Raw genomic sequence first — 15907 nt, forward strand, 5'->3', positions numbered from 1 at the left:
TTATTGCATCACAAAAGAAAAGGGGCAATATCGATCCTATATCTTTCAAAAGGCTCCCTGACTTCTATGTAGATTTCTACCCCTCGTTCCTTCAACCAATTTCCCCCAAAGTATGTTGGTATGAGGAAAAGAAACCTCTGTTAGACCAGCAAAAATCCAGTGAAATGACTGATTACTAAACCTGGATTTGCAAACATAAAAAGAACCATATACCCTGAGAGGTCATTTAGGTTTTCTGGATTTAGTCCTATTTCCAATCACCAAACAGAAAAAAGTGTCTCCTCATCCCACTAATGATGTCCTTCTTAGTCTAATCTGAGGCTCTAAGGTGACATTCTGTAATAGTCCAGACACAAAAGGAGCAGGAGAGAAAGAAGGGGGAAGAGAAATAAAGATATATAAATTATGTATGTAATATATGGAGATTTACATATACATGTATGAACATACATATAGAGAGAGATACACAGATACAGGTACATAGATTTATAGATATGTGTCCTTAACAAGCACAGTGCCACATGATTATTTCTCTCCATTTTCCTTCTTCCACACTTGAATACTCCATGGTCTTCCTTCCTATCCCATTTACGAATGTAAATATTTCTTAATATTCTTTTTTTTAAAGATTGTATTTATTTTATTTAAGAGAGAGAGAATGAGAGACAGAGAGTACAAGAGGGGGGAGGGTCAGAGGGAGAAGCAGACTCCCCGCTGAGCAGGGAGCCCAATGTGGGACTCGATCCTGGGACTCCAGGATCATGACCTGAACGGAAGGCAGTCGCTTAACCAACTGAGTCACCCAGGTGCCCTATTTCCTAATATTCTATTCTTTGTACCTTTTTATCATACTCTTTCTACAGACAATCCCATCCACTTTTCTCCAAATCATATTGATACAGAAGACTCCAAAATATTTATTTCTAACCTCCATCTGGCTCTTGAGACTTATGTCTCCATTTTCTTCCTGGAAAATCCTAACTAGACTTTCCAGTACCACTAACTCAATGCATTCTAAAACAAACTTACTATACCTTCACTTATCAGAGCAAAGTATACAAAATCAGCTTAAAGGGACAAAAGGAATTAAGTTCACAAGTCTGCAGGACCAGACTAGAACATTATCTAATCAAATGGATTAAGACAGCTGCACAAAGAATGCGCCACTGAAAGGGAGGAGAGTAGTCACCCATAAAAGAGAAAGGTTAATGGCCGATAAAAATTTGGCAATGTAATTAAAACAGTGTCCAAAAGGAAGTATGCCATGAGCCAAGTGTGTAACTTGTATGATATTAATGACGGGCATATCTTTTTAGTGGAGATGGCAACCTTAGGTTATTTCAGTGCAATGGCATTACACATTTGAAACCTAGATTTTTATTTACATTACTTTGTTTTGTTTTCATGTTCACCAACTAGTCTCATAATACAATTTATTTTCCCATGCCATGTGCCTATGCGGACAGAGAATACTACTCAGAGGATTGTATTTGGTCTCCCTTGTGGTTATATTTCTCATTCTTAATTAAATTGTTGGCATTCTGATTTCATAGATCGGTCTTATGAGATTGGTTAATTCAAATCTATTATTAAGAGATAATTCCAGTTTCTGCTTAATGACAAAATTCAATACCTATGCATCAAGATTGAGTTCCAACATGAACCATGGAAAATTCACTAAAATGAACTCTATGGAAGTCCAGGTGCAAAAAAAAAAAAAAAAAATGTGGTTTAAAATATACCAAGTCTACTTCTCAAATATCCCAATGTACAGTAGGCTATTTTTTTAATGTCTTGCTAAAGACTCTAACATTATTTAAGCCATTGTTTCTCAAACTTATTGTTACCGAAGATTTTTTTTTCTCTTTCTTTTAGTCCCTGGTTTTTAAGGTAATTACACCTTGTGAGGCCAACAGAGATACCCAGCTGTCAGACCTAAAAGGCACATGCCTTGTCTCTCTAATACGTATAGAAGAAAAATAACAGCATGATCTCCTACCATCCTGTCCTTAAGTGCTTGGCAACATTTAACATCTCCAACTGTTTATTAACTATTTCATGCTTGTCTCATTTCCTCAATTAGAGAATAGAGTCATTAGGAACAAGGATCAGATCCAATATATTTCTTAAAGACCCTAGAGCTTCTGGAAACAAAGTAGGCATACTGTTCTCCGTAAATAATTCTACTTTTTTTTTTTAATTCCTCAATCTGAAATTCTTATTATGTCCTCATGATTAGAGAATTCTACTCTTTAATGTTAAATTGTAGTCATTATACTTAGAATAAGCATTATACATGCAATGCTAAAGGTGTGTGGTCAGGAAGAAATATGTAGAACTATTAATGCCAAAGTAAGAATTCAACAATGTTGGCAGATATTAATAATACCAGATGTTAACTCATAATTCTAACCCCCTAAATTTTCTTTCTCTCAAATGGCAAAGAAATAGCTTTAGAAAACATTGCTTTACTCTCTAGTTACTAAAAGAAATAGTGGAGTAATTATACTTATCATATATTTTAAACTATAGTTGTTAGTTTCACCCTAACCCAGTTTTCAAAGCACAGTTCCTCAATATCTAGAACCAAGGTCAAGTGCTCAAATTACACCATAATATGGATTCAAATAAAACACAAAGAGCCATAGTAGACCAATAAATCCATCGCGTTCTTCAAAAGTTTAGAATTTTAGGAAAAAAATAATTGATTTTGTAATTAGTTGCTCAGTGATTCTCAGTTCTTTAGCATGAATTGCATTTTTCATAAGTTACTTATGGTTTTCTCTAAATTAATGTAAAGGAGTTATGGAACTTTTCATTTCTAGGTCATGGCACAAGAGTGGTAACAAGAAATTGAGAAGAAATGTGTTCCTGACTTGAACATAACTACTTAAAAAATAAAGACAAAAACAAAGAACAAAAAAACCCTACAAACACAATGTCTACCTTTTCTTTAATTCTTTAAAAAACTTAAATGTAAAGCAGGAAAATGATGAGAAAGTCACAACAAAATAAGAAAATACTACATGAACTATTATCCAGTTCTGTTTATAGACTATGCCCGATAAATCTTTTGAAATCTAATTATGTAAATTCTTAATTTGAAGAAGACTGCAAAGATTGGAAATCCCTTTATATTTGAGATGTTATTAATCTTTAAGAAATAATTATCAAGTGGATTTAAATTCTGCCTAACCCCCAGTGATTCCATCTTAGTAACTTTTCCTAAATGCCTGCTGTGGGCAAGGGCTACATAGAACTTGGCTAAAATAAAATACAAGCTATGCATTATTCTATTATGTAGTTTGTAGATTATGCAGGTCATTTGCCTCCCATTGAGCTGCTACCAAAATGAATAGAAGCAGAAGGGGAAAAAAAGAGGTACTCAAGTCATATATTTGGCAAGGTCTTAAAACTTCAAAAGAGAATTTTGAAAAGTAGTTTTAGCTATCAATTTAAATTGGCTTCTATATTTTCTGCCCCCTGACACTTTTTAAATCTTGGATATAGAATGTATTGAGTACCTGATATACAGATAGTGATCTCAGGTTATGATAAACGGTATCAGAGAAAAGTTTTCATAATAAAACAAAAATCCTAGCTTCAGGAATTTACAATCTGTCTAGGAAAACTGACACAGTAATAAGAAGATATAGAACAATAATGGAGACAACATACCCACAGGGATAGATCCACATCCTCAAGTACCACATTATTGTGTTTGTTATACAAGTGAACAAAAATGAAGCAAAAAGAGAACATTGTGCTTAAGCCCACAACAAGAGCAAAAACTGGAAGCCAAGCGTGTTACATAATGAAGAGGTTGTAGCTATTCGACTAGGTGTTTTCTGTTTTCAAAACGATGGAGATAGGGTGCCTGGGTGGCTCAGTTGGTTAAGCGACTGCCTTCGGCTCAGGTCATGATCCTGGAGTCCCGGGATCGAGTCCCACATCGGGCTCCCTGCTCAGCAGGGAGTCTGCTTCTCCCTCTGACCCTCCCCCCTCTCATGTGCTGTCTCTCTCATTCTCTCTCTCTCAAATAAATAAATAAATAACAATCTAAAAAAAAAATCCGATGTAAACAAACTCTTTAGGGTAAATTTGGCTAAATTGATTTATAGAGTATAATTGATATTGCTAAATTTAATTCTACTATTAAAGCAGGAACTCAAAGAGAGAATGAAAAACAATTTAAGAGATAGTTTCTAAATGTGTGTGTATGTGATTGTGGGTGTGAATTTTTGCCGTTAAATGAATCTGTTCTGAAATCTAGACTTCACTTAGTGTTCTGCAAATATTCATGTGTCTATTCTGTTTAAATAATTGTTAATGTTACCTATATATATTTTTTCAATGGCTGTGGTATAATAGAAGTATTATTACAAGTTTGTCATTTAAACACTTTTGCCCCAATATATCAGTGAAACAGGAATTAGATGGCTCATTTGCAGTATATCTTATTTCAAATAATTGTTTATACTCCCCAGAACCAGAAAGTTTCTTTTTCTTTTAGTCACCATGGAATATGTAATGAACCAGAATTATATTTCCTCATTCTAGCTACTGCTCAATTTTTTTAAAAACAATTTAAATATACAATGTCAATTATTTTAAATAAATCAGTATGTGTCTATGAGTTGTGTATTTATATCTGTATTTATTGGGCTTTCAACAGAAATTTATGGAATCAATAAGGCTAACTGATTCAATTATTTTATTTTAAATATAATAAATTATTTTAAATTTAATAAATTGGTTATTTCTTTTTTGAACTTAGTTTTCTCTCCACATTTAGAAAAGTGAAACTTTCCTCAGTGGAATTATTTTGCAGAGAATGCTATCCTATTGAGAATTAATATGAGTCAGACATATCTAGTTAACATCAACATTACTAAACTAGTAATTAAGGTTCTGTATATAATGTCACATTTGTGTTAAAGAGTTGGAAAATCTGGGCGCCTGGGTGGCTCAGCTGGTTAAGCGACTGACTTCGGCTCAGGTCATGATCCTGGAGTCCCGGGATCGAGTCCCACACTGGGGGGTCCCTGCTCAGCGGGGAGTCTGCTTCTCCCTCTGACCCTCCCCCCCATGCTCTCTCTCTCTCTCTCAAATAAATAAATAAATAAAATCTTTAAAAAAAAAGAAAATCGTTTAAAAAAAAGAGTTGGAAAATCTGAGATGGAACTAAAATTCCAAGTTGATTGTTCTTTGTACATTTTAATTATTAGCACTGAGTAGCTTAAGTAGTTTGGAGTGTTTTATTTTCCTTTCTTTCTTTTTTTTTTTTTTTTTTTTGAGTTTTATGGATAGTTCACATCCTAGGAGGAACATTAAAACTCCAATATCTATACCACAGAAACTTATTAGCATGGCATTAAGCAAAAATACGCTAGAAATGGAGTTACATACCAAAGACAATGTTCTTAATATTAAGAGTAGTGTTTTCCATCTGTCTCGCATTGGGATACACATATTTACTATCAGTAGCCTGCCCATAAAGTTAGGGCAATTCCTAAGCTTATTGATTGAGTATTGCTAAATATTGCGGGTGCCTGGTTATCTCAGTCAGTTAAGCCTCTACCTTCCACTCAGGTCATGATCCCAGGGTCCTGGAATCTAGCCCTGTGTGGGGCTCCCTGCTCAGCAGGGAATCTGCTTTTCCCTCTCCCTTCTACACCCCCGCTTATGTTCTCTCTCTCTCAAATAAATAGAATCTTAAAAAAAAAAAAAAGGAGTATTACTAAATATTGATTGGTGCTAACTTTTATTGTCTAGACTTGAATTTTGAGATCCTCTAAACTTCACTTCAAAATATACACCCACACATTTTGTGAATTCTAAATACAACATACATTTTTGCAATTAATATGTACTTGAATAGTCTTAAGATTATACACTTTAAATGGAAAATTCCCTGCCATTTGGCTTCCTTTAAATCTGCATTAATTGATTAATATTGGCCTTACCAAATCAGCAGCTTGACTATTTTTTCATTACACTTGAATTAACCCCATGAACTATATTACTTTCTCTAATACTTTTTACTAAATTGAGGCTAGGCGGGGGGAGGAATCTCATGGGCAAATGTACAGTGCATTTTGGAGTAATTTGCCATTTGTGTATTCATGCTATTTTTGTTTCCTTTTGGTTTTCTATTTTTTTTTAAAGATTTTATTTATTTATTCATGAGAGACAGAGAGAGAGAGAGAGAGGCAGAGGGAGAAGCAGGCTCCCAAGGAGCAGGGAGCCCGATGTGGGACTCGATCCCAGGACCCTGGGATCATGACCCGAGCCGAAGGCAGATGCTCAACCATCTGAGCCACCCAGGCACCCTCCTTTTGGTTTTCTAGATTTTCATGGTATAGCTATTCAGTGGGACACTGATTAAACACTTACTGGAGCATAACAAAACATAAGTTTCATATCCCCCACATAATCAATAATTACGTAGCATCTTCCCAGAATGTAGTTTTTAAATGATAAGGTCAAGTTCCAATTCAATGAGAAAGATTCTTGTGTCCTTTGTGAGTATAAGATCATGGCACAAATGTTTTTGATGCAAGATATAACTCATTATTTTAAATACTTCTTAGTGCTTGACATACCCGAAGCACAGGGAAAAACCCTAGAAAATGGAAGTATATATTGTAACAACTCTTGATCACAGAGCTAAAGAGTGAGCTTCTAGGCTGCAATAGTACATTTTAAATAAATAAATAAAATGTAATAGAGTTACCCAAATGTGATAAATTTAAAATAGTCAAGGGACACCTGGGTGGCTCAGTCGGTTAAGCAGCTGCCTTCGGCTCGGGTCATGACCCCAGGGTCCTGGGATCGAGTCCCTCATTGGGCTCCTTGCTCAGCGGGGAGCCTGCTTCTCCCTCTGCCTGCAGCTCCCCCTGCTTGTGCTCGCTCTCTCTCTCGCCTATGCTCTCTCTATCCAGCAAATAAATAAAACCTTTAAAAAAAATAAATAAAACCATCAAGAAAATTTTTAGTAATGTTTTCACTTAAAAAAAAATTAAAAAGTTACATAGTGTATTTTTTTTAATTACAGCATCAAAAATGCCGGCACCGTTTCTATTTATGATTCTGGAAATTAGGGAAAAAATAGCCATTTGACAATTGTTATATAAAGTACATTGGTGATAGAGTAGTACCCGTCAATTTCCCAGAAAAACTTGCACTCTGTAAATTGTTTACGCACTGGATGAATTTACTTCATTGTATGTATTTCCTCCTCCTGAGAGAAAAACAGATTTTGCCAACGCCTAATCCTAAAAATTGTGCAGAGCTCTCTGCTTCAGTCCATATCATACTTCACTGAAAGCTATTGGCCTTTTCTTTATAAGCACACTAGAAGGGAGACAGATTAAGGGTAGCTTTTACGGGATTTATGAATTTGGTTCATTCATTTTTGTATGTGTGGACTGGTAAGAGACAGAACGGGAGTGGAAGGAGGGTAAGAACGCTATGCACTGGCCCCTCGTCCGTCTTAATTCTCCAAACCCCACCTTCAGTAGCATAGCTCGGGGCCCTGCTCATTTAATAGATAAGTAAATAAACAAACTAGCACAGTTTGAAGGATGTAGTTTCAAAAACAGTTTTCCCACATAGCCCGTGGCAGCTCTCTTCATGAAGGGCCATCTTGGTATCCCCCCATTTCCTCGTGCTGTTAGATTAGAAGCCTGGCCTTTTTAATTCTGAGATTAGGTTCGAGCCCACCTTCCACCACATCAACTGTGTCTCGCTTTCCTCTGAACCTCATTTTATCAGATTAGATACTAATATCGAGTAATAACAATAGTGCTCGGTCCACAGGTCATCGTGACTGACTAAGACAGTCCATGTAGAATCTACAGCACAATTTGTAACTCCTAAGAGTTCAGCTACTGTCTGATCATTAAAAAGCATATCTAACCCCTCTTTTCCAACACTCATATTCAATCTTTCATCTTGGCTATGAATGTCCATCTGTCAGGCCTGCATATGGAGACAGGGGCTTCAGCCCCACTGGTAGCGGGTGGCTGTGTGACAGGCAGTCAATGAGAGTGTACTTACTTTTGAAAGTCCAAGGGTCACACTGCTTGACTCCCGGCTCAGGTAAGTGGTACTGCATATGTGGAGCTCTTCAGGAAAGCCGCACACCTTCATGGGCAACTTTCATCAAACCAAAGTCAAAACGAGAGTCTAGCATCCTGATAGCTAGCCCTCCTGCTGTGATAATGTGGCTGCTACAGCTCCATTTTCTCTCTTTCAGTAAATCCCAGAATATACTGAGTTTAGCCAGTAGGCTTTGTCAAACTACAAATGATTTTTTTTTTACTATAGATAACATTTTTGTGGGCTTTAATTTCCTATATTTTAACTTATCAACATATAATAACACCTGCTCTTAAAGTCATTTCTATAAGACAAAATATAATTGTTCAAACACTACAAGGTTATATGAGTAGTCAAGACAATCTCAGCCTTATCAGTAAAGGTATCTATTGACAGAAAATACCATGCCTCCCAACGTTGGAGAAGCATAACTGAGAAAATGTTCATTTCTCTATGGTGATGTATTACTTTTTATTATTTAACTCCAGTGTAATCTTATCAGTTTATAGCTCACTCACATAAAACAGCATATGACGATACGTAAGGATGCTTACATTCACAGAAGTTATTATGATATGGCACTCAGGCAACAAATAATCAAAAATATATTATTAAGAATTATGAAAGGCTCACTCTACCAGGATGATGGTTTAAGCAATTAAGTGCTCTCGGTCAGTATTTATTGCTTCCATATTTCAGTTAAGATACAATGAGGCACATGCATATAGTTCTTTAAAATGTGCAGAAAGGTATATGGTCTCATTATACTCTGTGCATATCAACTCACATTGGCTAAGGGATATGAAAAATCAAATGGTAAGCTTGTCTCATATTTCATGTGTACAAATACCTTAGGGAGATAGGAAAAATGTGTGAAATTTCTAAAGCTTTAAACATGATCATTAGCATTCCTCTTTCTGGAAATACTTTTTTTTAAACAACTGACCCAGAAATTAGATCATTTAGCGTTTTTGCATATGGGAAATAAAGACAAGAACGTAAGGTTAGGATAACTGTCTTCATTTCTTTATCATGAAAACATCTCGTCATTCGTCAGCAATTATTGGATTACAATTTACTATGTACTAAAATTCTGTGGGGGATGCTGTGAGATGTGTGAATGTAGCTACACACATTCAAATTAGAAGCTCCAAAATATTAAATCAAAGCATGTGTTCATTCACCAAATCTACCACACATGTACTGAGTGTCAGAATCTGTCCTAGGTGAGACAAATAATAGAATGAAAATAAACCCATCAACACCTGCTCCCACCCGAGCCGCCTACAAGAGGAGAGAGAGATATAAATGAAATTGTGACTCAAATTTGTAATTATAAGTGTGATACATGTCAATGCATAAAAGTGGAAGGCCATTATGAACACATTAAAGAGTAGAACCCGATTTTGTCTAAACAGCCAGGGGGTACCTAACTAAGAAAACAATGTTTGAGCTGAGATAAGGAGTGAGATAGAAGGTAACTGAGAGAAAGGGGTGCTGGGGGCAGCTCGCAGAATGGAATGATAATGGGGACAGTTCCGCCAGAAGAAAAGAATGTGCAGAAACCTGAGGTGAGAGAAAGGGTAGCTTGTTAAAGGGATTGAAATGTGGTCATGTTTCCAAGCCACAGGTCCACAGGGAAAGCAATGCAAACCCGGTCCAGAGATTTCAAAACAGACTTACCACTCAAGGATTATAGGTTACATACCATAAATTTGGTTTTCATTCTAAGAGCCAAGGGGAACACAACAGGTTATAAAACAGAGGACTGCATGATCAAATTTATGCTTTAAAGGATTTCCCATACCTAACTCACGTCGATAAACCTCAGGGAAAGCAGCTTCTTTGGATCTCCTGTGTCTTTAAGAATCTGTTAAAATATTTTAGCAGACACCCAGAAACATGTACATTTGCACAGACATCCAGAAAAGAATACAATTTCAGAGTTCACAGGGCTGCTAAAACCATGGACCTTTCATGTTAAAAATTCCTACACTAGAGTGAAGTGGCATTTGTAGTTTTGGAGCTACTGGTTAGACCCCTGAACATAGAAAGTAAGACCTTACAGAAATGACTTTAAAAAGGAGGCTCTCAAAACCAAATAATTTCTCTTGAGGTAAGAGTCTAAGGATATTAACTCCACTTTCGGATCTAAGGACAGAGCTTTAAGGGCTGGATGGCTTAAATTGGACCTATTAATGTTCATGGATAATGTCTCAAAGAGATGAATCTACAAAAGAGCGCACCCTCTAATAAAATGACTACTGGCATCTATAAGAGGTACTGAGGCTCAGCAAAGGGTAGCAGAGGTGGAAATGTGGAGGGCAGCAAAAATACAGGGAAAGCTGAAAGATCCTGAATACAGAACAACTGTTTAAGGTAAGCTAAAGAGAAGAATTGAAACTGTGAAAGGAAGTATTTTTACATCATTGACATTGACAAATACATGCAAGAGGATCAGTTCATAGAATGAAGAAAATGTATTTAATTTTGGATAACTTGAGTTTGACATTTTCTGTAAGGTCCTGGTAGAAACATATAGCAGCTGTGTTCAGTAAGGTAGGATTGCTACACAGGAACAATGTCAAGGACAGGGATAGATTACAGAGTTATTATGTATGATTAGTAAAGTGGTTAGTAAAGTCAAAGCACGTAGTTTGTATAGGCAAGGGAAGGAGCACAGGTAAGGAGTAGTAAGAAGCTCAAAGTCAGAAGCCATGAGATGTAGGAAGAAAGAGCAGAATCAGAGGAAATAAATAGTGCAGTTGAGGTCAGGATAGTTCCAGGAGGTCTGAACGTTACAGAAGTCAGCAGTGAAGCGTTTCCAGGAAGCTGAGGTTCCATAGTGTCCAACTGTCCAGACACATCAATGAGCATGAGGACTAAGGAATTTGGTTATAGTAAGAAATTGGGACTTTTAAAGAAGACCTTCAGTACAATAATGGTGATAGAAATGCTGGAGAATTAAAGAATCAGTAGTTGCAAAATCAATAGTATACAAGATAATGAGTACACACTGCTTTTGAGATTTTTTTTTTTAATTTGATGTGGGAAACACAGGGAAGCATTGTGTGTTTTCCAGAATCAGTGAGATCTCAGTACTTTTTAATGGCTAAATGAAAATATTGAAAGGAGAGAAGGTGTTTTTAAAGATGAGAGCAAGAGAAACTAATTGAAGGATTAAGATAGCAAAGAGCATGGAAGTAAGTGAATGGATCAAGAACACAGAGGAAAGTTTCCACTGAAACACCAGCAAGAGAAGGAGAACATGTGTACAATAAATATGCAAATCAAGCACCCCAAAGAGCACTCACCTGGATGATGAGGAAGCAGGGAAAACCCTGGGAAAGCCCAGGAAGCCTTTCCAAAGGAATTTAAGATCAGGTACTACACCCAATAGGCTCTTTTATTTTCTCTAGTCAGTGACCCAATTTACACTAGTTTGATCTGTATCGATATATACTAACTTAAATAATGACTGCCTCATTTTTGTATCATTTCTTATCAAAGACCAGATAGTAAAATAAAACCCATGTAGGGATAGATAACTAGCAGATTTCAAAGGATCCATTATAACAGCTGAAGGGGAGAGGGGTGAGTACACTATGTACCTTTTTAAATCATCCTAGGTATCTTTTATGAAGAGAGCCAAAAAGCACACAATGTGGCAGGTCAGGGGCAATTCAAACTTAAGTGAGTCAAAAGAAAATTTTAGGAGCGCCTTTCAAGGCAATACAAATCCCAATAATAAAAGGTTCTTTAAATACATCAAAGGGACTGATTCATTCAGCAAGCATTTATCCACTGCCTATTTCATGAGCATCAATAGGTCCAGGGGGTAATCACTGATTTAAAGGGCCCTAAAGGGGGGAAGAATGGAGTGAAGGACAACTGTGAAAATTTGTTCCTATTTTTTTGAAGAAAATTATCAGAAGATCCCCAAGTAAATTTTCTTTAGTGTCACATGATGCATTTTTAAGCCTTGCTATATTGAAATAATTTAGATTTTTAGAAATGTTTCAAAGATAGTATGGCAAGTTTCCATATACCTTCACCAACTCGCCTAATGTTAACATCTTAACATAACCATGTACATTTGTCAAAATTAAGAAATTAACTTTTATAATACTATTAACTGAGCTAGAAATTTTATATGGATTTCATCGATTTTTACACTACTATTGTCTTCCTGCTTCTGTTTAACAAGTGGGAGAGGTACACTCCACAGAACAGACACTAAGAGAAATCCACACATCCTTGAGGATGACAGCAGGTGGCATAACAATGAATGTAAACCCTAAGCAATTACCATTTGTATCACATTCTGGAGCAAGAGACTTGTGTGTCTCACTTGCATGTATTGTGAAGTTATCAAATCTATAATAAAGCATTGTTATCTTTAAACAAAGAAGGAAGAGGCAACAAAAACTTCATCAAAAATTACATCTTATTAATTTCACTAAAAGACTCTACTTCTGTCTTCCAGTGAATATTATTCAGAATTTCACAAAAGAGGGAAAAAAAAGATAATATTTAAGCCTGTTCTCCTGACTTTGAGCCTCCACATGTGGGCACATGGGATCTGTGTCCAGACAGTGAGTGCTGCCTGAAGTGACCAAGATGATAAAAGCCCCAGGGTCTATTACAAAAGAAAATGCTCTGTATTCCTCACTATTGCTTACAAACCATCAGACCCCATCTACCCTCCTCCTAATAGGCTGACATGAAGATAAAGAGTTTGTGGAACATTTTTTATACTAATACGGCCATCAGTCCTTGGACTTTGGCTACCCTTCTTTTCATGCCTGCACACCCCAGGTTCTTCTTGCTGTCTTAAGTTTACTTTGAATGCATTTATATTGTTTGGTACTATCTTGTGTGGTTTTTGGTTTTTCATTATTATTTGTTTTGGCTAGTGATTAAAATATTATTGACTGTCTTGTTAATCTTGATGATGTCTGGGCGACTGTGGTTCCTTTTGCGTTATAATCATGAGTAACAACACGTAACATAAAGCAAGAGGTGTAGTATACATGATTTACTGTGTTTGACACTATCTTTTGCTCTGCTATTAAGCTATTATGTTAGCATTACACAAGCCAATTGTGGTCAATCCCTCCTTATGTTTTCTTATATGTGGCTGTTTCCTAGCATGTTATTGTTATGATGAAAAATTTTTCAGAGCTCCTTGAGAAAAGAAGCCATTTGAAAATTAATCACAATTTTGTGCCTATGTTGGAAAATAATCTATTCTTTACACCAGGTGTCTTCAAATTTTATACTTGAGGATCACCTAAGATTTTATAAATTCAAATTCCGAGACTCCACATATATTTGCATTTTTAACCAGCTCTCACAATTAGACTGCATGTTGAGAACTACTGAACTACTGCTGTTGATATTAGACTGTGAAAGGGTAGCTGTAAAAGATAAAATGACATTTTTTTCCAATCTCTGATAACAAAAACTTAAATGAAAACTGATTTTTAAATCAGAGATAAGCATCTATTTTGAATAAGAGTCTCTCCTTTCAAGGATATGACTAAAATCTTCAATTATATTTTTCATTATAATCATTACACGTTCAAAATGAATTCACCCAACAGTTTATTTGCAAAAGCCCTAAATGTTTGTGTAACTCCCTCATGACTTTTTATAAGACATGCTTAAGCCATTATGTGAAAATGAGATTGTGATCGGATAAGGGGAAAATCATTATCTTGTCTTTTCTGCACACATCATTCCAAAATTTAGAAAAGCCATGATTAAAATAAAATTCTTTGCCCAGTTCTCACACGTCTAAAACAATCCATCAATCAATCAAATGTGAAAACTTTGCTCAACAGGATAATAAACTGCCAACCATTCAGTGAGGGTTGTAGAGGCCTACACATATATCATGTTTCTCCTTCATTCAAATGTGTACATTAAATTCCTACTCCTGGTAATGATTGAATAGTTAGTATCAGGCTATTGTCTTGCCAATAACAGGTACAAATTCTGTCTGAAAAAAAAAATCAACTATTTGACAGTACTAGACAGCACAGGGGTTGAAACTGAAGGCCCTTAAAGGGTGGAATTCAGTGTTTAAGATTCAATTTTTAACTAATTGTCCCCTGGTCTGTGTGAACTCAAGTGATACAGTTCATGCAGAAAGAGAGAATATTATTATATTGAAAAACAGAGATAAAGATTCAGGCCAAGCAGAGTGGCTGCAAATTTAGGCAAGAAATCCCCAAATAAAAAGATGCCACAGGAAGGAAGTCCAAAGTTCCAACATACAAAATTCACTCAAAATCTTGGCTGACTCCTGAACTGCACCGATGAAGGACAGGAATCCAAAAAGTCCCGAGTAAAGTAATAGATACATGTCTAAAAGAACAGTACAGAGATTTCAACAGCTTCTCAGTTCCAGTAACGACACATTTTGAAGTTCAAGCCCAAATGATTTAGGGACTGGATAAAGACTTTGGGATTTCTATTGAAACCACCAAAGAGCCATGCCTTAGAATTAACAATTATATCAGAGTACTAACAAATTGAAAACAAATAAAAAACACAAAAAACAACACCACACCCCCCCAATGAAATATGCCAAGTGAACAAGGCCTAAAACTAAGCTTCCACATAATCAAGGTCATCTGTCAGTAAGTTAATTCTTCTAGGACAAAAATCAATATTCTTTTAAGAGTAAGTCAAAAGTATCAAGTTCTTTGCAAAGTAATATCTACAATATCCTTTATACAATTAAAAATAATCAAACATGAAACAAGTAATAGAAATGCAGAACCACAGATAATTCCTATGTTAGAAGATAAAGATTTTTAAATAACCATAAAATTATGCCATAGAAATTATAGGAAATGATGGATCTAATGAAAGAAGAGGTGGGATTTTCAGGCCAACGATGGAAAATAGAAGCAAATAAAATAAGATACCTGTAATCAAAACTACATTGTATAAAACAAACAGGTAACTGATTAATCAATACAGAATAAAGGTTCAGTGTAGTAGAGAGCAATTATTCAACCTAAAGACCTAAGAGGAAAAAGGGGAAAAAAATAGAGAGAGAACAAGACCAAATAAACACAACCTCAATAATCTGTAACAGAGTATAAAAAGGTCGTCTAACTTATATATGTTAGAAAAGGTTAGTCAAAAAGCAGAAAAGGACAAATATTTGAAGAAATAGTGACTGAAATTATTTCAAATTTGTTTAACAACAACATGTAGTTCCCAGAAGTTAACAAAACCATGGTAGGAGAAATAAATAGAAAACCACACTTAGGGTCATCCTATTAAAAAATGCTAAAAAATGAAAGTAAAGATAAATACCTGGAAAGTATCTGGGGGGCAGGGGCTATTATATAAAAAGGATAAAAATAAGAGTGTCAGCTCATGATTATCACAAATAACTGAAAGCAGAAAAAAGAAAAAAGAACATCTTTAAAACACTGAAACAAAGATGAAATAAATACACATTCAGGAAAGCAATTTCTGAACAGCTTCATTGCCAATGGATTCTCTCTGAAAGAGTTCTTAAGAAGAAATAAAGATTTGTAAAAATTTGTAAAGTCAAATAAATACGTTGGTAAATTTAGAAGATTGTTTTCATTTTTAAGAGACAATAGTAAAAAATAATTTTTGGGGGATTCCTATATGTAGAAATAAAATATGTGAAAATAATAACGCAAAAGAGAGGAGGCAGATAAAGAGAATTACATTATGGTAAGGTTATCTTTATTACGTGAAGTACCTCAAAATTAGTCAAGACAGATGGAAATGAGTTAACAAGAATAACTTA

Source organism: Eumetopias jubatus, unplaced genomic scaffold (genome assembly GCF_037043125.1).
Source record: "Eumetopias jubatus isolate StellerSeaLion01/CBP00866 unplaced genomic scaffold, mEumJub1_p1.0 scaffold_16, whole genome shotgun sequence".
In the NCBI taxonomy this organism is placed as follows: Eukaryota; Metazoa; Chordata; class Mammalia; order Carnivora; family Otariidae; genus Eumetopias; species Eumetopias jubatus.